Source organism: Hirundo rustica, chromosome 3 (genome assembly GCF_015227805.2).
Source record: "Hirundo rustica isolate bHirRus1 chromosome 3, bHirRus1.pri.v3, whole genome shotgun sequence".
Classification (NCBI taxonomy): Eukaryota; Metazoa; Chordata; class Aves; order Passeriformes; family Hirundinidae; genus Hirundo; species Hirundo rustica.
Genome location: NC_053452.1, coordinates 70,082,812 through 70,109,403, shown reverse-complemented (window position 1 = coordinate 70,109,403; position 26,592 = coordinate 70,082,812). Strand labels below are relative to the sequence as shown.

The following is a 26,592-nucleotide window of genomic DNA, read 5'->3' as shown; positions in this document are numbered from 1 at the left end:
TTATAGAAAATTAATTACCTTTTTCTTTCTTCTCTCCTTTTAGCAAAGGAGAGCTGAAAGCTTCAGATAGACAATGCACGTATTATTTAAATATAAAGAAAATTTTTATGTGGTGGTGCAGAACTGTTTTATTAGATTTTTCTAAGAAGTTTATGTTATGGTTCGTTTCACTGTATCCCCAATTCTGTATCCCTTTTGTGTTGTCTGTATAATAAGGTGTTTTGTGTCAATCATCCCATACCTCACATGACATGTAACATCCCCTCTGCCCCAACCCCCCTCTCTGGGGCAGCTTGCCTATCACTCCCGGGGTCCCTCCCGGATTGTGAAATCTCCGGCAGAGGGCTTCAGGTGATAGGTAGCCTGGGGGAAATTCCTTTGGCTCTGGATTTTAGTGGTCTGAAGCTTGGGGGTGGGCACACCTTGTTACCCCCTGAAACCCCTGATTTGTTGTCTTCTTGTATCCTCCCTGGGACCCTCCCCCGCTTATAGGGGGTAGGAGGGAGGAAGAGGCTCTCTCAGCCGCTGGGTTCTCAGCCTGGAAGCTCTCAGCCGCTGGGTTCTCAGCCTGGAAGCTCTCAGCCGCTCGCCTCGGAGCTGGGAGATCTCTGCTAATAAACATCTTTTAACCTGCCAAGCTGAGAGCCAGCCTTTTCTCTTCTGCTGCTGTTGACTGTCACCTTTGGGTCCAGCTGCTAAGCCGAGAAGCCAAAACGAACTGGAAACTTTGTGTCTGTGTTGACCCGAGCTAGCTGGGGGTCAGCTCCCACCCGGAGCGGGGACACAACCGGACACATTTTTATGACATGAGATCCCAAATATTAAAATAAATCTCATGCTGCATTACAATGTCTGAAAATAAGCCTCTCAATGAGAAAGAAGAGCTCACAGATTCCTACCCTGTGGAAATCCCAATCCCACAAAATCATCTAAAAAATTATGGTTTTGGAGTTCTACTCTATCAAAATAATTCGTAGTAACAGCACCAAAGTCAAATGTATGTAAACATATTAAAGATAGAAGAAAATTTTTAAAAAGAATTAATCCTTTAATAATAAGTCTATGTTTTGTACATACAAGACATTAATGGCAATGGGCTCTGTTTTGGTTAAAAAATGTGGGTGGGAAGATGGTACTCAGGGGCCCTGAGTTCCTAGGTAGCACTAGTTCTCACTCTAATTTTTACCTTCTACTTGAAGGATGACTGGTCTGCAATTTTGCTGTATTTAATTGCAATTATCACAAACCTCCAGTTAGGTAAGCTGGGGGTTGTTTCTGTTTTGTTTCATGTCTTTGGTGGGGGGAGGGGGCAGAGAAGTGGAGATTGTTAAAAGTTTTGGTTTTGTTAGTCATTTGGATTTTTTTCCCATTTAGTTTCATTTGTTTGTCTGCTGTTTGATGTTTTTTCTCCTCCAAAAAAAGCTTTTTAACATCATATTTGTTGTGCAGAGCCCTTCCTTACATGATTTTAAGGTCTTTTGCAGAAAAACAGTCACATGCTCTCAAAATATCCAGCTCAGGATCTCTCTTTTTTTCCCCCACTAAAGTACTGCATGGGGGGTGGGAAGGTGGGAAGTACCATCTGTACTTTATACCTCAGTCAGTCTGTGCATTTCAGTGCATAACACAGAATTTTATGAAAGCCCTAGAAGCAAGATCAAGCAGAACCATGCTGTCATTTCCACCAGTGGTCCCAGCCACATAGTGGGTATTTATTACAGGGAGCAATGCCATCTTCTTCCTACTATGCATAGCTCTCAGCTGCTCATCTCTCCTTCTTTTTCCAGTCTTTGAGCACAGTAAATTGAAAACCAGAACTGAAAGAAAAGCCAAACCAACCCCCAAATAAAATGCCTCTGTACAGAAAGACAAAATCCATGTATTTCAATTCATTACGCCAAGGAATTTCAACCAACTAAAAATCCAGCTATTCATCTAGAATTAAATAACTCATTCAGGCTGTGAATGGGTATGGGTTTTATATCTACTATTCTGTGAGTATAAAAATCAGAAACACAACTGTTGCCTTTGGACTAGGCAGGAATTCAGCTTTTTCACAGTGAATTACCTCTCCTTACAAACCTACAGTATTGTCAGTATGGGAGCCACTAGAAAAATTCTTAGTTTCTGTATCAGCATCTGCTTAGAAAAAAAACTAGAAACCCCCCAGGACTGCAGGTAAATTACTCATAATTATTCACATTTTGTGTGCTGAAGTATGTATGTCCTACTCTTCCTCTGCCTTCCAATCCTACCATTGCATATAAATGCAACTGAGGTGCTTTGTGCAACACAAAACAATAGTTTCCTTATACATGTAATTTTGATCACTTAAGGTCTTCAGCTGATTTGCTGATTTTCAAAAAAAGTTAAACAACATTGATTTAAAAATTAATTTAGTTTTCTGACTCCTCCATTACTATATTTAATGAAGATGAAAGTGAAATCACTTTTACTAGAGCATAAACTATTCTTCCAAGCAGCTGGTAAGTTTAGCTTCCTTATGGCCCCAGATGATGCCAAACCAGTATCTAAGTATTTCACTTGTTATTATTAAAAGGCAGAGAATGTATTTACAATCTGTTTAAACAACAATTTTGGATGATGGTTTTTCATTTTCCTTTTAATTTTTTAGAGATATGCAACCCATTATTAGAGTAAGAAGTTTCAGAAACATCTTTGGTGAAGACAGAAAATGAAAAGGAAAGAAGGGTATTAATTGTTGGTGGTGTTTTTTGTTGGTTTGTTTTGGGGGTAATTTCCTTTTTTTTTAATTCCAACAGCTGTTCAACTGTCTTGAGAATTACATAAGAAAGAATGATTTCATTTCCCTTTGTCCATATCCTTATCCCAACCCATTGGTTTGGGTTTGTTAATAATAAATTCAATTAATATCTTTAACTCTAGCCTGTTTTGCCCATGACAATATTTGGTGAGTGATCTCTTCCAGCTCTTAAATCATGAATCCTTCATTATATTTTCTCTGCCCTGTCCAGCTGCAGAGCAAAGTTTTGGTGGGTGCCTGGCATCCAGCCAGGGTCAATACATCCATATTTCCCTTTTACATCTTATTTCCTCATGTATTCGCACTTTTTTTTTTTTTTTAACTGTTCCTTCTCTGCATTTCAATTGTTTTGGCAGCTTGGATCCTTCTTTGGCAGCCTCTTCCTTCTTCCAGTCACCAAAAAGCTACATATTGCTGTGCGAAGAGAACGCATTACTTTACCCAGAGTGCCAGAGGGACGGAAAAGAGGCTTAGGTCTGTGATCTGTCATAAGAGCTTCTGCAGCTAACATTAGAACAAAGACAAAAAAAGTAGAGAGGAAAATGGTATCATTTTTTGAAGACACCTATTGATTTCCTATGGGCAATATTTTCTCTATATATACATGCAGATCACTTTCTAAACCACTCAGGTATTTCCCATGTTCTCTTATCTGTTTAGGCTCAAAACCTTAAGATGAACAAATATTGGGCACAATGTAAATTGCCTAAAGTTACATTTATCAAAGTTACTTACATATCCATTTTTATTGCACTGAATGATTCACTATGATCCCTCTTTTGTTTATTGAGATAAAAATATGAGTAATTCCTAAATACTTTTAATTACTGGGATGAGGAGAGTAAGTCTTGACTTTACATAACCTGACAGAATTCTGCATAACTTATGACATTTCAAATGTATATTAACAACTGTTACTGCTATTACATATCATACAAAACCCAGAATTATATACTATATATAGAGGAACACGTGCCTAGACATACAAACCATGCTTTTCAAGATTTCAATCAAGCCACTGACAGTACTTGTCTGAAACTAAAGTAGGCATGACTATAATTAGCTGTAAATGTGAAAAACACTTTTCCAGTCTTTCACTTACAACCATATGTACTAATATGATACATTAATTACAGTAAAACAAGTAAATTTAGACCTATGTGCAAGTGTGTGCGTAACTACACACTGGGTAACTCAGTGAAGTAATTATCATTTCATCAGCTGCATGGTTTTATGTCGGCTTCTGAAAACATAGAATCCTAAAATGAATGCAACCTGAAGCCACCCACCATTCCAGATGACGATGTGCTGCAACATAATTTTCAGCGTTACTCCATTCCTCCTGCTTTCCCCCACCTCCTGCCCCATTTTCTAAGGGAGGAGAAGATACAGAACAGAGGAGCGAGAACAATCTTCCATGATAATCAGCATTAAAACCAAGCAAAATAAGCCCACATGCTATAACTTTTCAGATATGAAAAGCCATGAAAATGCATCATTATCTCATGATATATCCAATGTGACACTAGCTACAGCATAAACAAGTTAGCAGCTAAAATGAAGGGATTTGATTACTCGTTACAGTTCATTCACTGCAGAGAATCATGAAAATGGATCAGTACAGAGGTAAATGATCCTTACCCCAAATGACAACTTCATCATGTTATTGCTGAGGAAAACAGAGCAGTGGAACTTAGGTACTTTTGTTGCATAAACTTCCACCTGTTCTAGAAATGGAAAACAGTTATTAATCCAGACATTGTTTTGTATGTGTTGACCACAGATTTTCACTGTTGGTCTGCAAGCACCCAGGTACTCAGGCTTCTTTTTAATCAGAATCTTCTTTTGCTGCACTGTCTCCACATTATGACACCTGCTGATACAACAAAGTTGTTCTTTGTATGTGTACAGTGGCAGGGACTGCAGAAATTCCAAATGCAGGGACAGAATGTATGTCTGCACATGCATTATGACAGCCCCTCAAAATATGGCAGCTACAGGAGGTTAACTTGCTTGGATCACTTCATCATTCTGAACCTTCTCACAACAATTTGGAAGAATCCTTAAACATTTTACCTCATGTTTGATGAATACATGGATCTAAAATTCACAGGGAGACACAATCACAGAGACATTTCCTTGGGACCACCGGAAATCATCAAGGCCAAGCTCCCATTCAAGTGGAGATTATCAGCATTAAAGCAGGATAGCCTTGGTTTTGATCCATCATGGTCTAGAAACTTAAAACTATGAAGACTCCAATCTCTCTGAGCAAACTGTTCAATGCTGCTCCATTTCTCCTAGAATGTTTCTAGGTCTAAGGAAGACCACATGTTTCAAGATTTAAAAGCTCAGTTCTGCAGAAAGCAAGTCAGAAGAAGTCACTAGAAGTCTAAATCATAGAATCAATGCAGGTCAAAAAGACCTCTGAAAATCATCTAGACCAATTTATGTTCCTCCAGGTTTTTCCAGTCATGTTTTGAGTATCTCACAAATAAAAAGTCCACAATGTCCCGAACCTTTTCCAGTGTTTATCTAGACCCACAAATAGAAAGTTTTTTCTTAGGTCTAAATGGAATTTCCTGTTTGTGCCCATTGCCTCTTGTTGTGTCACTGGGCACCATTGAGAAGTGTCTGGCTCCATCTTCTTTACTGTTCTCTGTCAGGCATTTATACAGATTGATGAGGTTCCTCTGAGCTTTCTCTCCTCTAGGCTAAACCTCAGCTACTTGAGACAATCCCCATGTTACAGACGCTCCAATCCCTTAAATCCTTTTGTGGTCTTTCACTCCAATACATTTTTGTCTCTTCCAAACACCTGAATGCGACTACTACACTCCTTTCTACAGCCAAATGTTAAAATAAATAAAACCATTAAAAAGGCACCCAGGCAATTACAGAAGAAAAAAAATCCACCAAAATTTGTCACTCTCAGAGAGTCCAAACTTCCAGAAACTTTTACTGATATTAGAATTAAATAAACATCTTAATTTAATACAATATTCAGAGACTTGTAAGGCATCACAGTGCTAACCTAGTGCTCTTCAGGTAATGACTGTTAATAGTGCATGCACCAAGCAAGCACAGTGCATTCTATATAATTCCACAGAAAGCCTTCAGTAATTTTTTTACATTCATGAAAAGCAGTTAGAATCAATTTCCCCAGAGAAGCTAGGAAAGAAATCTACCTTTAGTAATTTCAAGTAAACTTCAACTATGCATTAGGGGAAAAAAATCACATGAGATCACAAAACATACAAAATGCATGCACTTTTCTATTCTGTAAGCACAACATCTCTCTCTACAAACTAAACAATTTCACATATTTGCTACAATAACAGCTTTTCAGCTCAGAATAACATCGACCATTGCAGTATCTTCTGCTGGCTTAGAATTTATTGTGCTAAGAATATAAATGCAAGCAGGCAGACAAATTTACTCTGCTTCAGGGATATAGATGCTATTATGCTATTCAAGCTCATAAATGAAGAAATGTAGCAATAAAGATTAATGATCCAATCCTGCAAGATTATGTAATCTTCAAATGCATTTCAATGCAAATCAAGATAAAACAATTTGTCACAAGCTTATTTTCTAAATATCATCCCAAGCACATAAAACCCTCAAAAATCCCAATTCTCTGCCCTGCCTGCAAGATTGCATGCTAGGAAACGAGATTCAACAATGTTCTTGCCAATAATTTTCAACTCTACATAGTATGTGGTTGGTTAGATCCAGACACTGAGAGAAAAGCAGGATCCCTGGAATGCTTTCAGCTTCACAGAGGCATCACCATTTCCTGAATGAGGTAATTCGAGACAGGCATGCAAACTGCTATCCCAATGCACTTGACAGGTAGTCCACACTCTGTTTAGGACTTTCAAACGTAGCAGGGGACTGCAGATAACCAAGGGACAGCAGATAATCAAAGTGCTCTGCATTTGCAGTCTGCCCCTTACTGACACCTGTCTCTCCCTCCCTCCATGTAAGAGATGCACACCCAGTCCTGTAATGCTCCAGAAGATGGAAATGGGTTGGCTGCCTAATATCAACATAGTGTTGATGGTTCTGAGGAATGATTATAGTTGGGAGCATACTACATAAATTGCTTTGGGGCCATTTCTGGTTGCTGCCTTTCTGATAGACAAAAGGAGTCGCTGTTGGTGCTTGTGCTGTACCACACATGTACAATTGCAACAGTTCTGTCAGAAATACAGACTTCATGTTCTAAAAGTGAGCACATGACAAGAAGTGGTGTGTGAGAAACATCCGCTGTACTTGAAGCTATATGGATCATACAGAAAAACATGGAGAAAAGCTCATCTATGGTAAGTTTTGAGAAAAACAGAGCTCCTGAACAGCTAAAGGAATTTGTCTTACACATCAAACTAAAAGTTGTATCTTACAGAAAGAGAAAACTACTGGTGTTTCAATTTCTAATTTGTAGCCTACCACCCTTAAGGCTTTTGTCAGTAAGCAAACTGTCCATTAGATGCACTGCTGACTGGTAACATCATCTTTGACTTTCATTAGTGAAACAACAAAATGATGCTCCCTGCATGATCTTCAATCTCTCTTTTTTTTTTTCCATTGAAACTGCAAACTATAATAACAGTAACTGTTTCTGTCAGGAAAAAAGAACCAACCAAACCACACCCCAAACACAACACAGTGAGAGACCCTTCCCTCAATTACAACTAAACTAGCATGTAAAATCTCAGGTTTATTATCAAAGAATCTTTTGAGATATATGATGTTTATGTCATCATTGTTCTGTAAGCTACAATTTTGCAACTGTCTAAAATTAAATTTTGAAATTGAATTCTGAATGCCAAAAAATGAAAAATAACAATTTTGAGGTTAGGGCATAAAGAGTCTGCAGACTTGGCTCTAATTCTAAGCTTCTCACATTGTGTTAATTTTAAGCAGTGCACAAAGATTCTCCATTCTTTTAGCTTTTGCTTATGAAAGAAAACATATATTACCATTGTTTCTCATGTTTCACTAAAATCCAATTAGCCTTGAAGTACATAAATACCTTTAAACAAAGGATGCTGCATAAACAGAATTCTTAGAAGTTCAAACTGCAATACAAACTGCAGAAATATTTCACAGCAAAGTAAACAATCAGGTTGTAGTGTGTTTGAGTTTTTATAAAATACTTGTGATATAAATGTTGTTGACATTTTCCATATCTTATTTTTAAAAGTATACATTTCTTTCTCTATATTAGGATTAAAAATACTCTGCTTCTTTACATACACAAAAAAGTCCAAACCCTGGAACCCAAATTCCATAAATATCCAGTATCTCTCAGCAGCAGCTGCTTATATGCATCAAAAGCTACCCTCAAATTGATGCTGCCCACACATGAGGATTACTCACTTAAACCAGAAAGAGGAACTTTAAAATAAGGGTAAGCATTATCTTTATACCAAAAGAAAAAAAAAAGTTTGAAATTACATTTGTGGTCATAGCCAGGGAATTTCAGCTTCTATTTCCTGACTGACCATCAAAGAAAATGGACTGTGGCCTGTGTGCTGGGTACCAAAGATATTAGTGTACATCAGGTTTCCCACCAAAAAGATTTTTCTGTTCAAAAGGTTTTGAGTTTCTCTGAAGAATAATTCATGACAGCAACAGATTTTGCAATCACAAAACATTTGACTCAGAATTAGTCCATTTCCATGGTTTAAGCTTAAAAATTTCAATTCATACGTGCATGCACATCTCCCATTACAGTGTCCAGCTGTCATGTACTGCAGCAGTTGCTTCCTTTTGCTTAAAAACAAAAGGATTTCCTAAACTACATCCTTCTCCACTCCATGAGCTCCGACAAGTTTTTTTTAAAGAGGTATACTAGTCCCTCAGATGATCTCTCACTACTCATATCAACATCCCCTCAGTCTGCTCCTCACTCAACAGAGAGTAGATTGGTTCTACTTGCACACACCTTAATGTTTACATATATATTTGAAGTATCTACCTTTTCTTCTTTTTATTTTGTATTTATATACCTATCTTCTGAACGTATTTGAAAGCACTTTTATCTTTAAATAGATTTTATGTTCCACATTCCCAACATCCAACCATCAATTCGTAGCAATTCCTCTTGTGCAAAATGTTGGAGATAGAAGAATATTGAAAGAATTTTAAGTGTTCAAAGCTCGTGTATGCTTTTGCTGTGGGAATTTTTACATTTCATATCTAACTATAGACAGCAAAACTAAATTAATGCCAAACAACTGAGATTTCACACACAACATAGCTTCCTGTATGGACAATGTGAATTACCTGTACCTTCACAATAGCACTGACTAGTTAGTGTATGCACTGGAACTTACATGATGAAAACACCTGCAAATTAACTTGGTATCCAGGGAATTCCCTCAACATCCAGATCAGGAATAGGTCCCATGTTCTCATCAATGTATCTAACAGAAGTGCTCATCCGGTGACACATCAAATGGCAGAAACGTTTTTCTTTTTGCCTGTACTCTTACCCCTACTCTACTTTTTTTTTTTAATGGTCACTTTTGGTCTTCTCCCAATCCCATTTCAGGTTTTATCAAAATGATTTTTGTTAAGAACACTGGCAATTAGGAAAAGAAACCTCTCTCCCCCAAACTCTGAACTTTGGTGTAGTATTAACTAACATTAAAAAAAAATGGTCATGATGTGAAATCCCTATACTACAGCAATCTTTCATCTATCTCAGAGATTTCCACAATTTGCTTTGGCTGCTAAGCAACAAATTAAATATGATTTGGTATATTTAAATGCATTATTCCTCCTACTGCTCTTCTAACTGAAAAAAATACATTTCTAATGATGCTGTTGGCACAGAACAATAGTCTTGAGAAAGGTCCTCTGTATTTCAGCAGGTGTACTCATTGTGAGCCAAAGAATATATATTTGTTTGCCCTGCAGTAAAAAAGAAAAAAATACAGAAAATGTAATGTCCTTTAAGCTATTTCCAGAGTTACTATTGTTTGGATTGTAATCCTACCTATAGGGATTACAATTTTGCCTGAATTAGTCAGCTCATGGCAAAGTAATAGGTAAGATAAACATAAGATGGATAAGTAACTCCACCTGGGGGGGGTCTCTGTTTGAGATCAACTAGTTTATTGGGAATTCAGTGCTCTGTTCTGAGATTTTACACATATGGACACAATATTTCCAGCTGAGAAAGTCAACTGAACAAAACCAAGTTTAGTATCCATCAAAAATACCCCCTGCCCAGAAACCAGAATCACAACCCTACTCTTTTGATTCTAACATGCTACAACTGTAACAAAGCACACAGAGAAAAAAATTAATGTGGAGTTCCAGTAAAAGTGCAGTGAAATCACAACAGACCTTTGTTTTCCAATTTACATGCACCATAAATGCATAGAATCACAGAATGATTTGGGTTGGAAGAGACTTCTAAAGATTACTATGTCCAACCTCCTTGCCTTTTTTAGGGAAACAGGCACTTTCCACTAGACCAGGCTGCTCAAAGCCCCATCCAACCTGGCTTGGGTTGGCACGTGGCCTTGTAAAATGTCCCTCTCCAGCTTTCTTGCAGCCCCCTTTAAGTACTGGAAGGCGCTATAAGGTCTCTCTGACACCTTTTCTTCTCCAGACTCAGGCTGTCTCCATTGGAGAGGTGCTCCAGTCTCCTCTGATCATCTTCACGGCCTCCTCTGGACTTGCTCCAACAGGTCCATGTCCTTCCTGTGTTAGGGCAAGTCCAGAGCTGGAAGCAGTGCTCCAGGTGGGTCTCAGGAGAGCAGAGCAGAAGGGCAGAATTACCTCCCTCAACCTTCTGGCCATGCTGCTTTGGATGCAGCCCAGGACAGAGTTGGCTCGCTGGGCTCTGAGCACAAATTGCTGGGTCATGCTGAGCTTCTCATCCACCAAGTCCCCAAATCCTTCTCAGGGCTGCTCTCAACTGAATCGCTGTCCAGCCTGTATGGATTGGCATTGCCCCAACCCAGGTGCAAGACCTTGCACTTGGCCTTGAGGAACTTCATAAGGATCAGAAAGTTTCTCAGAAGGCAAGAGAGGAGACCAGTCATATCTATGCACCTTCAATTTAAAACAAAATAAAATACTGTTAAAGATTGAAAGTAACCTTCGAGTTAGGAGAAGGAAAGGAACACCCAGCTTCCTTTCACATCCTTAAAGCGACTATGTTAAATGTGAATTGAAAGCAAGTAACAGCATTTGGTGTGTGGGCAGGAGGCTTGCTTTGCTACTACCAGTGTTTGTCATATGTGTACCGAATATAAGCACTTTTGGTCCTAATCTTGCAGTATTAATTGGTAAAACAGTAACAAAATTATCAGAATCACAGGAAAATTTTATTTGTGACATCTTAGTGTCTGTTTTGGAGACCAAAACACTCTCACATTCTTTATCTCAGCCACAGTAACTTTCTGAGAGCACATTATTCAAATTATTCTTTATTATCTATGTCATTACTAGATGAACATCAGCTTGTCGTAACACCTTTGTGAGCAATATTTTCTTTATTTATCTATATCATTATGATGGATGTCTTTAATTTCAGCTGCAATATTAAGGAAAAATAAACTACCAGATTATGTTGTCAGAAAATGTCTTTTAAAATTTCCATGAACAAAAGATTAACAAAATTAATTTCTTCACACACAGATCTATCAGACCTCATTCCTCCACACTCTGTCCAAATTGTATCTTCAAAAGAAATACTTAAGATGATAAGAGGTTTAATTTGATCTCATTATTTATGTAAAATTATCCCAATATTAACTATATTAAAACAAATTATGATGACAAATATATTTGAAATACATGGGTATAAAGCAGGTTTTATTGCAAATATTCACAATGTGATTGTAATGTTGTTTTTGATTTTTCTATTCATTTTTCCTCATCTGAAAACTGCTGGTAATTCACATGCCCAAAAAGGAAGTATTTATTTGTCTATAAAAAAGATTGAACACACAGTATATGGATGGACAGTCTCTACTGCAATGACATCCTCAAAGGCCAACAGAGAATAATACTGAGTTAGAATGATTGTATAACCACTGCTGGGACTACTACTAAGAAATTCCAGAATTTTCAACACTATGCAACTGTTCAGTAGAAATAACTTCTCACCACCGCAAAGATGAAAATTAAAAGAGATGTATTCCTTTTCTTGGTATTTTACAAGTTTGGAAATTTAGTTTTCTTCTCTAAGACATAAATCTAAGGAAGTCCTTTGGGGCCTAGGCCTTCAAGATGTTCAGGACCATTTTTCTTTCACTTTTCCAAAACCTTGATTCCCGAACCATCTTTAAATAACCACAGATTGTAAGAAGTGGTGGACGTATAGCTCTGATCCTGTTTTTGCACGGAAAAAACCCACAAAAGCCTAGACAAACCAAATCCCATACCCAAACTCACTGCATGATAGCAGAAGGAATGACATGGAGGTACTTGAGGAACGAGTCACCTGAAGCAGCGCAAGTACAAGGAGCTGAGGCTGGCAGCTGGCAGCTGACTGGGCAAGTGGCAGCGCTGCTGAGAAGGACCTGGGGGCCGCAGACCCAGACCCACAGCTGAAGGCAAGCCAGCAATGCCTTTCCATCAGGAATAAGGCAAACGGCACACCGGGCTGCATTAGGAAGAAAAATGACAAGCCAGGAACAAGAACAAACAAAGAAAAGTTACCATTCTGCCTCTAACTCAGTACTACTAGTAGGGAAAAACTAGAATACCGGTTTTGGGGTTTCAGCTCCAAAAAGACTATCACGAAATTGGACACGGCCCTCCTGGATGGTAAAGGGCTGAGGACAGCTACGGGAGTAAAATAGGGAAAGGCATATATGGAAAAATTAACCAAGTTTTCCTAGTGTTATTGTAATTAACTTAGAATTGTAGGACTATCTCCCCTCACAGAAGTTGTTCCAATACAAAATAAAACAGGAAGGAAGACTGGAATTACTACTAAAATAAAACGTGTCCCATCAGCTGAGGCATATAACACATGAAGAAATGGTCTGAATTAAATGAGTCCTGATGATGTACTAAAGGATTACTTTAGTAATGCAAACATTCTTCCCTGCCCTTCCTCTCCCTCCAGCACTACTTTAATGCTTTATTTTAAACTACGCATTTATTTCTACTGGAAAAATAAACAATTACAGATGTCTGTCTGACATGGCATCAGATTACTGACAACTAACTTATGCATGCAAACTGCTTATTAGATTTTAGAATAATCTCTTTCTACTGTCTTGCAGAACTGACAGCATAAAATCTTATTCCATTTGAACTGTCACTGTTATTGCCTATTTTATTTCAAACTCCCTCATCCCCAAGTTCATTAATAAAGTTTCCCCAACGATAATGTCACATTTACAATTAATACGTTAATTGAAAGTATTCACAGAATAGTGTCTCCAGTTTGAAATAACATATTTACAAGAATTATTTTTCTCTGAAAAGCAGTCCAAGTTTAAGAAGAGTAAGGACCAGTTACAGCTGAGATTTTAGAAATAAGGTTCTACGTAGAATACTCATTGCAATTACTTCTGACAAAAGCCCAACTGTAAAGTCCAGTTCCAAACCTGCACAGATGCCTTATTTTCTTACTCTGCTAGTTTAAAATTAAGCATACTGTGATGAGAATGAAAAAGACAGCTTGTCTTGGAAGAGAAACTTCAGGAATTCCCTGCAGCCACTCAGCTTTTCATACTTCTTTTTATAAGGAGCCTGATTCTACTGAAATAAATTGCAAAGCCTCCTTGATTTCACAAGTGCAGAAAGAGATTTGACAAGAATTTTTGGAAATGTTTTGCATAACTCTGCAATGAATACTTTGGTAATAATTTAATAACCACTTTTTAAGCAGTACAAATAGAAATTTCACCGTTTCTGCCCCTGTGTTTCTGCTTCAAGCAGGTAAAGTTTTCTGAAAAGAAGAGAATATTAATCCAGGGAAAATAGAATCCAGAAAAAACAAACAAACAACCCCCCCCCAACAAACAAAAAAATACCTTGCATGAGTATCCAATCCTGCTTACTGTAAGATCACACAACTGCAGGGTGCCTTGAATGCAAGAACAACCAGCAGAGACTGCTTAATGAAATCAGTACCTCATGAATTTCTTGACAATCTATATTCTAACAAGCACAATTCTGAAAATCAATGAGCCTTATAGATATCAAAACAAAAATATTGTCTACATATATATTACAATTAAATTATTATATCCACGTAAAAGCCATATTTTTTTCAAAATACAGACATAGAAGCAAAACAGAGACAGGTTTTCTGCCTCAATTCAGTGACCACAGCGCAAGAATTTCATACAACATATTAGCCTAAATTAGTCATAACGTTTCAGATTGCAAAATGTTCTCAAAACCAGACACTCCTGAGGCTTTGTATAGATTGTTAACATAAGGCACTGAAGCCTCATACCCACACTTAAATAACTGGTTCTGCAAAACCTTGTGTTGCCATCTTTAAGGAAAAAAGCATCTGTCAGGAGGTAAAATGAAAACCTAATTGATGTTCTAAGGCTGTAGGATGAATGACAATGGCTAACAAGATATTAGACTGTCTAGAAAAATCTTAAAATAAAACAAATATTGCTTATAAATAAGCTCTACTAATACCTACAGGTCTTTCAGTTCTGCATAGAGTTCCAAGCCTCAAGTTGCAGTTTAATCTAGTTTTCAATTCCATAAACATCTTCCTTTCCTCACGTTTTCAGAAAAGATCATAAATTCAGGTGTTTTTATTTTCCTGAATAAGACCCTGATTTAGGAAGGATCTGCATTTTGATCCTCTGCATCCTAAGTATTTTTGTTACCTCTCTGTGCTTGCTTTTCTCCTTCCACTTCGTTTTCAGTTATATTTCCCACTGATTATAGCCGTATACAGCTTCCCATAAGGAAGGCTCTTTTTCTTACCCTAACTGCTATTCTCTATTTCTTCTCAAACGTACATTTGCTCTCCTCTTTTTCTAAATTGTTTATCAACACACCACATTTATCGTCCTTTCTCCATTTTCCAGCTCCCAGATTCATTTCCTCCTTATATCATATCTTCAATCCTTCAATCTCTCTCCACTCTTTCAACTTCCTTCACATATGTGTAAAGCTATCAACATTCAATACACTATGAAAGAAAACCTTCAGAATTTTACTACCAATTTCAAAAGGGTGGGGGCTTTAAATAATTTAAGAGAAAAATTGGTAGCTTTAAAAGTTAATTTTCCTAGGGGAGAAATCACACTGAAGCCTCCAATGCCCTTCAAATTCAGCAGGCATTTGAAAAAAATTGCTAATGCTTTTTTTTTCTATTCCATCTGACTCCTCCCTACAGTTTCTTGCTGCACTGCTTCACCCATCTTAACTCGATGATTAAACTTCAGCCTTCACAGATAATGTCATATATTGATCCCACTCAGCCATATGTCTTGCAGCTTCATCACACCAGGATGCGATCACAGACAACTGCAGATATCATAATTCTCATTCCATGCTGAAGGGAGCCAAAAAAATCTTTCTCTTTTTCACACATGGCAGACTGACCACAACAGGGGTTTCCTCATGTCTGCAGAAGTGTTGCCATCCCCTTCTCATCATTTATCAGGTTTAGCTTTTTGCCAAGGAGGGACAGAAATTAAGTAGATAGAACACACTTTGAAAACAAAACAAAAAGTCAAATTAGTGGATTCAAATTATGACTGACTAGTCTGTGTTCTTGTTTCAGCCTTGTAAGTGAAAGAAAGGGGGCATTTTGCTGATGCATTTTTAGCTACAAGTTTTCACTCACCTCTTACTCGGTGGTTTGTCTTTTTCCTCATAGTACTCATCTGGTTTCCTGCCAAAGACTAGGCTTGGGAAATGAACTTTGAAATCTCCCCATCTCATCCCCACCCACAGCCCATCTAAGTAGCTGCATTAACACAAGAGGCCCTTAAACCAGACTTTTTCTTCTTGTGCCAAAACTTTTCTATCCATAGTCTGTAACTGAAAAGAAAAGGAATATGACAAGGTTTAGATTCTGACCTTCCACTTTGACTAGTTTTCTAGTAACTACCAACGAGGAAAAAACCAAATTCATTGAGAAGCAGACAAATATAAAACCTCCTTTTTCAGGAAAATGATGTATTCTATGTAAAAAGCACAAGTTTATCCAAAGAGTCAGGATTTCACTTGAACGTGGCAACTGACACAGATGAATAAACAAAGTAAAGAGGTTAATTTGCACACCATCTTAGCAGATTTCAAGACTGTATTTTATTTTGCTAAATCTGGCTCATTATGAAAAGCTGTAATACTTTAAAAAATGGTTTCCTGAGATGCCCACATAAATTGTGTTATACTGGTGATTTAGCAATATCCAGAAATGAGACTATTATTGCAGACAACAACACTTGAGGTTTCCTTTAATTTGGTGGCAGAATTTTTAAGACTCAGTTGGGAATCTGAGCAAATATTTTTCCGAACATAACTGCCAACATGATGCTGAGGCCACTAACTGTTCCTGTTAGTAATTTCCTATACTTTTCCAAATCCTATTTTTCACCTCTTAAGCCTCATTTGTAGTTATTGGTTTCTTCCAGTCTGGAGACAAAAATAAGATGAAACCAAATAGTTTTATTCCTTAATAACACTGTTGATCAGACATTAAAGAGAGTAGAGAAGCTCTAAAAGTTCTGTTCGGCTTTCAACAATTGGCTTACAACAATTATAAATGCTACAAGATGTTACATGACATTTATATTTATTATAGTTGTGAACAGTCATACGGGAATCCTTTAGGATTTCACACACAAATCACCCATCACTGAAGATGACTTGTCTGACCTTGTGCATTTTTATTTTAATAAGACTGTTATATTAAAAAAAAAAAAAAAAAAAACAAAAAAAACCACTCAGGATTATGGTTTTATTTTGTTCTCTCCAAATACAGTTCTGCCTACAATGAAAACATAAACAAATCTTTTAAACAGTAACTGCAAAGTTTTGGTTAGAATGATATTTTTTCGTGCCCTAGGTATAAACAAATTAATTGAGTTAGCGAAAAATTTCTTTCCTGAGCAAGCTTTACATATCACATTATAAAAACACGCCTCCAAAAAAAATCCCCATATGCATCAGCAGTTAATAATAAAAACAAAACAAACCCATAAGATTTCAAAATTCTGACACCAAATTTTACCTTCTCTTCATATCACCAAGTCATAGACAACAGAGGTGGAAGAAACCCAACAGGATCATCAAAGTCCAAGTCCTGGTCCTGCACAGGGCAGCCCCAAGAATCACACCATCTGCTTTATCAATGGCTCTTTAAATTATACTAGTTATACTAGTTTTTACAAATAAACCAAATGTTTATAATCCTTATATTCTAGAACTTATTGGTCACACATTACTCTTTTGCTATCTTCTTTATCTTGACACAAATTTCTAGCTTTCAGTTTAAAATTCAACTCCTATTAAATGCAGTTTTTTTGCTTAGATACATAACGATAAACTTATGAAAACAAGCATGGTATAATACATCATTTTAGCAGTCCAACCTTTAAAATATTTTAATGAGTGATAAGCCTCACAACTAGAATAACAATGGAAATAAATTCTTTATTATTATTTAGAGCAATTAGAAAAAAATTTCAAGCAGTAACTGTAATTTACAACTCCTTAGGTAGGCTGTTAAAATGATTAAGCCTTCCAGGTCCATTGAAGTGACCCACCAATTTAAGCAAGCATAGCTCGACTCCAGCTGTAACAGTTTGTAGTACATTTACTTGCCTAGCCTTGTGTATGATATGTACACTTTAAAGCAAGTCCTGCATGTCATCATTCTACTTTATCATGCAGACAACACTTACTTCTACAACAAAAAGAGAACAAAGCATTTTACTTACTGCTTCACTTAGCAAGGAACAAAAATATAAGAACTGTGAACAGTAACTTACTCTACAACTGAGGATCATTTCTCTTGCTCAAATTAGAGCCTCGCGAGCATCACCATTTTGTAGAAAACAGGAGAACACAATGGTGAGATGAGGAGAAAAAAAAAATCAGAAGACCAATGAAATGCTTCTTTTTAGTGTTCACCTGACACAAAACCCGGACAAGGACAGTGAGAAGAGTTTAATTTTTTTCAATTATTTTTCAGTTATTTTTTGCTTACATTTTTTACCTAAAAGGTCAAAAATTAGAAGTCAACTTTTTGTCAACATCTGCTAAAACATGCTGTCAACTTATGTCCATTTTTTATTGTTTGGAGTACAGTTATTTTTAGAAGAATTATATTTAGGAGTGAGTTAAACTAGCCTGTTTACATTGCACACTACTGCTTAATACGTCTGACAGTAGCTTGTTGGCTTTCTTTTATGGCCAACTCAAAAAAAAAACATTAAGAGAACTACACTCTTGAGATCAACATACAGCTCTAGAAGTTGTTTAATGGCTGAGTGAGTGCAACTACTATTTCAAGCAGTAACGTGGATTGCAGAGGTCAGCAAGGGCTGCAGTGAAATGTTCACTTCAATTAGTTTCTAATACCTTAAGTTCAAAATGTTCTGACAAAGAGCAACTTATGAATTCCATGAAATATCCATTATATACCTGTCACAACAGACCATTAAAGTGACTCAAGGCTCTTCAGCTACTCAAAAGCAGCAGTGACACAACATCTGCAGAGATCTCTTTCTCCATGACAGCAGCTGTCAATTTGAGGGGCTTTTAATGTTGCACTGAAGCATAATGTCCGCTTCCAGATGAGGCTCTCTCTGGGGCCGTTTTGGGGACGTGTGACACACCACGGATGGCAAAGACTGAGAATAAAGGCATTAGGTGGCTTTCTCTAAGGGAAGGTCATCGCTGCCCTTTAGAAAAGCAGTATTTTTGGGTACCTTCCTTTCTCCACTGAAAGGCAGTGAACCTATTGCCTCTCTCATTCCTCATTCTCAGCTCTGCTTTGCAGGTATGCACAGAGGTACAACTGAGCAGGCATAGTCAAACCAAGGCAACGTTTTCTCAAACTGCAGTAAACAGATGCTCAGCAATTTCAAGGAGAAAGGTTTGAAAATCACTTGTTTTTAGAAGAAGTTCAATATACACTTAGCTGCATCCCAGCAGTGAAGGTTTGCAGCACACCACCCGATTCAGGGATAGATTGCTTAAGCATATCAGGCGCTGAAAACGGGGGAACAGCTCTGATAGGTGTTGAATTTTTTGCTCAAAGTCTCTCTGCTCCCTGTAGGAACAAATCGCCTTCATAAATTAATGCTCCGTTGCAATAAAAAAGCTGACAGTAGATCAGCACTTACAGAGGTGCTGTATTTAGAAGAGTGAGAGGGAAATATTGTGACTTTAATCTTAATACATACAGGAAAGAACATGATCTTTCTGAGACTGGAGTTTGGGTCAAGGACAGAAATTTGTTATGACAATGAAACATGGTTCCACAGTCTATCAATTCTCATTTCCCTACCGAGCCATGATATGACAGGTACCAGTCAACTTAATTTTTGTCTATCCCCAAACAGCATTCAAGACAACCAATATTTTATTTAAAAAATTTAAATTACCCAAAGTGCACCTAACCGCTTAACTCCATATTGAAATATTAGGAGGAGGGGAGGTATAAACAAAACCAAATCACCAGTAATGTTTACTTTGAGGCGTACTTAGTTTTTCTGATAAATTCACCAAGAGACACTGACTCCATTTCCACAAACCTAAGTGTACCAGCTTTTATGTAAAAGATACATTCTTCAGTACTGCACAGACAGCTTTATTTTTACAGAAAACCCCAACCAACAACAACAAAAACACCATAACAAACTAAAAAAACCCCTACCCCACCTTGCTTTTATTTACATGCTGTCAAGAAACTTTTCATTACATACAGTTTGGTCAAATTGGACCATGCTGTTAAAGCTTAGATCTAATACAACATTTACAGTACACCTACATGGACAGCTGAAGACAGCTATCTGTTCATGTCTGGAAACGAGCCAGCACTGCCTCAGCCCCATCATATAGCCCACAACAGTGTGGACTGCCTTCAGAGAAGAAACCTCTTTTAACCTCTTCCAGACTACTGACATACAGTATGATATGAATCTAAAAAACTATGACAGTAAAGACAGGTAAACTTTATATTCCATCCCTTTTCTAGCTTTCGCTTGTCAGATTTAAACCTATAGGCAATCTTCTCTATCCACCGAAGATGAACTCGGCTGCTTACATTCTTTCCTTCAAAAAATGAAGCAGCTGCTCTTATTTTCTATTACAAAATGTGGCCAGGAGACAGGGTACACATCTTTGATATTAGGTCTGTCCCCTACAAAGCAGAAGCATCTTCCTTGATTTTCTGTGAGTTCAAAAGCATACGTCCTACCTCCTGTGGAGGACAACACATATATCAAAAATACATTATAGACAAACACAAATTGGAATACAATTACCTTCCCTTTGCCATTGTTCCACTAAGCACAAAACAATTCAAGATTCACAAGAACAGAAAAAGATCAAACGTTAGTGTATGACTCAGCAGTTAGGACACACAATACATTCTCCAGATCTTATATTTTTAAATATATTAATCTGCATGTCAGTTATTAAATCTTATCTCCAAGGCTTGCATAATTCTAGCCAAAGTTCATACAGCCACTACAGTGAGACCACAATGTACCAGGTATAAATTTTCATTAAGAAAGCTCAGAAAAAATCTCCACACCAATCTGAACAACAATAGGATTATTATAATTATATCAAAATGTTTTATTGTCTGTTTTAAGCATTTAAAACCACTTTTTGAAGAGCCATAACTCTGCACTTAACATGCATTTTACTTCCACGAGGCTCTGGATATTTCAACATTCCAACAGTCACACACAATATATATTTTTCTGAAGTGTTTCTTTTGAAACAAAATACTGTTCCCAAGTAAAGGTGAATCAGGCTTCTCTACAATCCTTTCAACAAGAGCGTACAAATGGTTGCTCTTGTTTCCACGTGAAATCAAAGTCATCTATCATTTTGTCTGCAACTCCAGCTGAGAGGTAGCTGAGCACTCTAAAAATAATGCTAACAGATGTGTCTTGGGATCTAAATGGACATAATATCTTGAAAATTAAGCTAAATTGCTAACCTGCAAAAACGGCGTACATGCAAGGTGCAAGGAAAAAAAACCCCAAACATTAAAGGCTTCATGTCGGAAGTCAGACTTTTGAGGAAGGTGAGAAATTTAAGTTAAAAAGTCTTATAGTGTATGTTTGAAAGTGTTTCAACACGATCTCACGAATTCCTGAAAAAGGGAGACATAAAACAGGTAGAGAAGAATCTGTCCTTAAAAGTCTCTCAGCCTTCTAGAAAGTCACCATCAAGCAGAGTTCTTATCTCTCTCTAGCAAACATGTATCAAAATAAAAAAAACCAGATCAAAAAACAGAACAGTATCTCAACATCCAACACGTTTTTATGACAGCATTACACAGCTCTTAAAGCTTTTTTCCCCAACTGTCTCTATTTTAAAACCATATCTTTATCTCTTTGCTTATTAAAATTAATCTCTTTTTTTCTAAAAAGACTATTTCTGTAATGACAGTTTCAAACAGTCAGTTTCAAATAAAAAAAATTACTATTAGTAAAGAGGCTCATTACAATCAAGGATGGACTAGAATATCTATAATCAGCATATGGTTTAGGATTCCAAAAATCTGAAACATTTACTTCTTACCACATTCAGGCTAAAAATCAGCCCTGGTAGCCAGTGCTCCATATATAAGCACTGAGCTACTGGGAAACACTTACACTTCTGAAAAAGCTCAGACATAGAAGATGACCCATTTAGATTTCTATATACAAATGGTTTTGCTTTTCAATGTATTCCCAGGAACAATGAAAGATAAAATTAAGGGGCTGTTTTATGTGACCGGGCAAGAGACTGAAAATAATTAAAAGAAACAACTATTTTTCTCTACCATTAGGTTATTCGACATGAAACTTCTTAACAAGTATTACTTTAGGACCATATTGATCATTAAGCAGCTATTTCCTATGGAAACTCTCTAATATCTAGGCAGAGATCATGGTGTCAGAAGCTGACAGAAGTTCAGAATTAATAAAAATTTTAGGTCACAAATTCACATACATTTATTAAGATGTCCCTTCACTGGGCCACAGCAATCCACCATGAGAAGGTCATTCCAAGCATGACATGCTATGCTGTATTAAGAAAATCGTCAGACACTCGAAGAAATGTTCCACAGGTTCCGAACTTTTGGAAACACTGATCAGATCTCTAATGAATAAACAGATAGTAAACCTCTGAGGAGCCTATAACTTACTAGAAGACAGCCTATAAATATATTAGTGCTTTAAGAATCTATGAAATATGATAGATCTTAACCCCATCTACCTCAGTTGGTTTCTTTTGCCTTTTGATGTAATATCATTACTATCAATTTTCTTATGAATCCTGCCAGTACTTGAACAGATTTGAGCCATGAAACACTATTCAGAACTTTCCTGCAGATAAGACAGATAAGCTTAAAGATATGTACTTCACTTGTCACCCCAGAATAAAATAATGTGTTGACCAGCTGAGAAGCGACAGGTATGGAAGAGAGATCCAATTCTCCTCCCACAAGAACTGGACCTCTTTTAGGTCAATAACATAAGCAAAAATCTTTCTCCTTATTAATAAAACTTCTTCAATTTCTTAGACAAAGAAATAAAATCTTTATAGTTAGAAGCAGAATGGATAAAAGTCTAGCTAAATCAGCTAGACACAGATAATTCCTAATATCTGAACTTCCATTACTGGAAACATCATAGCTGGTAGACAACATATTCTTTTTGGACTGAATTGTACAGAATCTCTCCCTGTAGCATGGAACTTGCTGAAGGCAGATTTGCTTGAAATTCACTTCCACGAGAAACAAAAAATGTTAACTTCTTTTTAACTCTGGGAATTTTTTTTTTTTTTTTTTTTAGTAGACTACTCATGCTAGCCAGAGCCACAGAATGCATCCCATTGTCTTGCCACACTGGAAGCTTCCATGGCACAACAGTCTTGCATCTTCAAGACTTTGGAGTAACATCAGTTCGCTCTGCATATCACTGATATGTGTAGGTATTCTGCAATTTAATGCCATTCCTCAGCTACAGTTTAGGGCCCTGCAACACCACTTGTGTTGCATAGGGTTTGGTCCGTTTTCACAAGGGCAAAGTTAGATCAAACTGCAATGCCAGAAACTTTCATTACCATCTCTACAGCAGTCTAAGCCACCTATCGCTTCTCCTGAATTAACTGTAAGATAATTCTTCCTCCTGCTGTGAAGATCATCTAAGCATTTGAGGTTGTCCAAAACAGGAACAGCCAGAGCAGTTTGCTTAGAGTATTAAGATATAACAAATACCACTGTCCTGTATTACCAGCAGCGACCAACATTTGCCATATTGGGTAACTGGGTGGCATAGAATTGAAATTTCCTTCCCCACAAATTAGCCAATTTTTGTAAAGCCCTTGCTCCCAAGGAGAGGCTTCCAAAAAACGAGCACCTATGACAAACTCAGCTTGCATTTTCACTTGTGTTACCAAGCTTGCTGAGTCTCACAACATGGAAACACAGTTGGGAAAGTTTGACAAATCACAGCCTGCTCCTTTAATATCAACAAAAGGCAGAACCAGTTGAGAGTTAAAAGACCTCTCTAAGCATTTCTGCACAGACATTCAGTGGCTAGTGGCTGAACAAGATTTAACAAGTTAAGCATTTCTTTTTTTACTGAAAAGCTGACTCTGCATGCCACTTTTACAAGTGCTGGTTAAACTACTTAAGTTCCCACATATTATCAAGTTATAAATGACTTGTGATTTTCCCTTTTTTTTTTTTTTTTTTTTTTAACTTACTTGAAGGCCTGTTTCAAAATCACAATGGAGGGTGCAGTTTTGTTTTATGATAATAAGAACCTTTTGTAGAAAACCACTTATCTGGTACAGCTGATCTGTCAGACAATCTATGTGAACATGCATGTGCCTGGAAGGTAAAAGATTCTCCAACAATGAACAGTGTCATGTTGGAGAAATATATCTAGCAACTCTAATTTTGGCCACTCTATAGTCATTACATCAGAACTGGCAACTGCGAGCTGCTGGACACATCACTTCAATATTGTATTTAGCATAAATACAACCAGAAGAGTATCACAGTGTCAATCACTCTTTCAGTTTTCCATAACCTATTCATCTACTATGCAGTGCAGACAAAAGGGTTACTCTGAAAGAAAATTCCACAGCCAAAAAGGGACCTGATAAACTTGCTGGACTGGCCTAAGACAGCATCCCTTCATACATCAATTTTCATTTATGATTTTCAAACTTCCCATCCCCATGCTACAAGCCACTTCCATATTCAATCTATTGATGGAGGAATTTTACTTGTTATCCCTCTGTTTTGGACTGCTTCATTTTGTGTAAAATAGTTCATCAAACAGTCAGAAAATTACTCAAAAACCCCAGAAATTACAGCATTTATTTCAGCTATAGAAAACTGAGAATACTTCACTACAATGAATATTAATTTATTTGAGCAGCCACCTCTGATGAGAAAGAACAAAGTCCAAATTATTGGTTTGAAGCAAATAAAGCAAGGAGTTTAAGCTGGTTCTGTGTGTTCAAGAGAAAGAGTCTAACAGTGAATGACAGATATACAGATACATACATATATCAAGAGAAATACAGGTACATTTAGCAGACACAGGGAAAAGGTCTCAATTCCCTCCTCCTTGCAAAAAATGTATGGCTTCAATAAATTGCTTATTACCAATATAAAAAACAAATAAATTAGTTTTTTACTGGGTTTTTTTTGCTTTTACAACTGCTATTGGAGAGCTTAAAATCACATGTATTTTATAACCCACTCTTAATTTTCTTTCATTTCCTTGGGTAAATAATTCCATTCTTTTCATTCCCTTGAAAAACTCTGCCATATCCATCATATCAAACTCTTTACAATACTGTGATCTCTTTTAAACTAATTGACAGTTACTAATGCACTTTGAATAGCAGATAAGAATTAATGGATTTGTAAACAATGGTGGTTCCTTCTCTGTTTTTTTCCTCACTTCTAATTACAGCTATAATTTGGATAACAGTACCTTATCAAACTGTAATAATGCTCAAATTTTTTGTTATATTAATACTGTTATTTAGAAACTATTCAGACATATAAAATGGAAACTTATTTTCTGCTTCCGAAACTCACTGGTTTGCATATACCAACAAGCAATTTTACATGTCGTCCTGCTGTCCTTTCACAAAGCTTTCTTGGACTTCTCAGGTCACCTTTCCAATACTTGTCAATTCGATTAAATTGTTTTAAATCCTTAGTAAATAATTCTACTTTATGAATGAAATTCTACAGATGACTAATAAAATATATTGAACAGCACATATTCAATATTTAAGAGAAAAAAATATAATTCTTCTCAGAGATTTTTGTGATCCATGAAAATATTTTACATCTCATATCATGGCTTTTTCCATTTAATAGCTTGGTGTGAGGAACCTTCAATTACACCTCTTAAAAGTGTATGCAAATTAGAACCACATTAAAATTTAATCCACTATGCTACTACTGCAATCAAAACCCCTGGTAGATTAGTGAGGCACATTTGTCATTGCAGAAGCAGTACCAAGTACTTGTGATTTCAGTTATTTCACTGATTTCAGTTAGCACTACTGAGTCTACTATCAGTCTTTGTTGTCATCAAAAACATACTTCTATCTACAGGCAGTTGTGATTGTAAAGGATGAGAATTACATGTGCATGTTTTTTTCATTAAGAGCACCCAACAATTTCCAGACCTGTTCCCTATGCAAACTTTATGAGACAACTTGCAGAGTATTGAAAACTCTCCTTCAGTCACTTAAAATCTATTGACCAATTTTCTACCAGATTTATTTTTGAAAACAAGAGACAAATAGAGAACAGACACTCTATTAATACTTCCAGAAAATGAATACAGCTTACCACAGAGCAGAAAAGAAAGGGGAAAAGACAGTACAAATGCCTTAGCTATTAAAAAACCATTTCAACAGAATTAATGCCTTTTATTATATGCCAAAAATCCTACACCTGGCTTTAGAATAGATTCCTGTTTTCTAATAAGTTTTAAATGTCATACAGCTAGGGCATTTATAATATTTTACTTCTGCATGGAGTCAGCTCTTGGAAGTCTAAATTCATGTGGCAACCACTGCATCAAACTGAAACATCAACCAACAAAAAGGTATAAACTCAACGAAAATTATCCATTATTTCTGCTCTTTGTTAAGTCGTTTGCTAAAATGTAACTACAGTTGTTTGCTATTCTGTAGTTCTTTGAATGTGTAAGGTAATTTATTACACCAACAGACTAGTATAAGCAAGCTGTCAATCTAGCCTCCCCCAAAACTACAGGCATTTATTTTCAAACATACACACTTTTGATGATATTTTCTGTCCTTTAACTGATTAAAAAAAAAAAAAAAAATCAACCATTTTTCAGAGAACTAAGAAAACCAATATAAATTTGTAATTACGTTAATTAAGTTTATATTCCTGGAAGTCTATAATTAGTTTTGTTGCCTCTCTGACACAGTACTCGGTCAGCTTGTGCTGTAAGATGCAGCTCACAGCACTGCATATGTAGCTGAGTAGTTTGAAGAAGCTGCACAGCTTCCATCCTCTAGGGAAGAGGTGGCTCTGCAACAAATATTATTTAGTTTGCAAAGTCATCTGAATTATCTGTAAGTACAACAGTTCT

The 26,592-nt window shown here is 36.7% G+C and overlaps 1 protein-coding gene across 4 annotated transcripts in view; it reads right to left on the bottom strand.

Annotated features, from left to right (window-relative positions):
- The window catches only part of WASF1 (WASP family member 1), an 87,759-nt gene that overhangs the window by 57,139 nt on the left and 4,028 nt on the right, over nt 1–26,592 (bottom strand). Inside the window, exon 1 of one of the 4 annotated variants that reach the window (XM_058420074.1) lies at nt 10,402–10,671. The exons of 2 other annotated variants lie outside the window; for them this stretch is intronic. The gene's annotated coding sequence lies outside the window, so the exon portion shown is untranslated. Of the gene's footprint in view, nt 1–4,426; nt 4,446–10,401; nt 10,672–26,592 lie in introns of those variants that run through there. One more of the 4 variants, XM_040060546.2, reaches the window with a different exon arrangement.